Genomic DNA, 1,312 nt, shown 5'->3' with positions numbered 1-1,312 from the left:
CTCTCCGGCTTTAATCTCAGCTTGTGCATCATCAGCCTGCTGGCAATAGCAATCGGCGTATTTTATCAAAAAAAACTCTGCCACCAATCGCAGTTATTAACCGGCACAATGATGCAATACGTAGCCGCAGCAATTGCGACTGCTTTATTCGCTTTCCTGTTTGGCGAAAGCTGGCAGATTAACTGGACACCCGGATTCGCACTGGCACTTAGCTGGCAAGTCTTTGGCTTATCGATAGGTGCCGTCGTACTACTCATGGCCATTATCAAAGCCGGTGAGGCGGGCAAAGTTTCCAGCATGTTTTATCTGGTGCCACCGCTGGTAGTCACCGAAGCACATTTTCTTTTTGGTGAAACCCTCGGATTGGTTTCCATATTGGGTATGAGGGTGAGTATGTGCGGGCGGTGTGGTGGTCTGGGTCAATCGGCGTATATCGACTAAGAGAAATTCCTGCTATAGTTAAAAATGGATACGGTAAATAAGGAAACGCGTCGTATGTCTCTCGACCTTGGTTCTCGTTTTCCTTGCTCGCGAATTATTGTTGAGGCCTCTCACCGCCGCTTGGCGGGAGAAGCTTTACAAATGGATCACGCGAGTGGTAAAGCCGTTTACGTACGCAAACCGCCGAAAGGTGCCACCAGGCTTTAAAAAATTAGCGGCAACATCAAGTAGCCTTTCACCTCTGTCAGTGGTTGATCATTCAAATACGACCCAAAAGCTGATCACACCCGAACAGCCAAAAGCAAACCGTGGTCATGTACTCATCCGACGTTGGTGCGGCCGCTTATGCTTTTTTGTAAAAAAAGCTGCCGCGGCATGTTTCCGCAAGAACAAGCATTCCATTTCAGGAATACGACATCGAAAAGAACAAGGAAAGCCGCTAATCCTACAAGAGACTCCAATGTCGTAGCGTACGTCATCCTCAATTGCGCAAAACAGCGCCATGAACGGCTTTAACGCTAAAACACTTCGACAGCCCTTACCGAGAAAATACCACGACAAATCCTGATCATTGAAGCCACGTTAGACATCGCGTAAGATTGCACTCACAAATCGGGGTGTAGCTCAGCCTGGTAGAGCGCTGCCTTCGGGAGGCAGAGGTCGTAGGTTCGAATCCTGCCTCCCCGACCAAGCAAACAAATACACCCCGGGCCGTCAGTCTTAAATCAACAGTTTAGTGAACTTTGATGACGTTAAACTTACCACCACCAATTTCCAGTTCCTTGTAAGAACCAAAAACTTCACCGACATCATTAAATTCGACACTAGTGGCACCCTGATAATCAACATCGCCACCAGCCGCAATGATTTT

At 47.9% G+C, this 1,312-nt stretch overlaps 1 non-coding gene across 1 annotated transcript; it reads left to right on the top strand.

Annotated features, from left to right (window-relative positions):
* The first annotated feature begins 1,054 nt into the window (after window positions 1–1,054).
* On the top strand, window positions 1,055–1,128 carry Trnap-cgg. The gene has a single exon. It is a non-coding gene; the product is annotated as a tRNA-Pro (tRNA).
* The last annotated feature ends 184 nt before the right edge of the window (window positions 1,129–1,312 follow it).

This window comes from Priapulus caudatus, unplaced genomic scaffold (genome assembly GCF_000485595.1).
Source record: "Priapulus caudatus unplaced genomic scaffold, Priapulus_caudatus-5.0.1 Scaffold12925, whole genome shotgun sequence".
Classification (NCBI taxonomy): Eukaryota; Metazoa; Priapulida; class Priapulimorpha; order Priapulimorphida; family Priapulidae; genus Priapulus; species Priapulus caudatus.
This window is presented reverse-complemented; position numbering and strand designations above follow the sequence as displayed.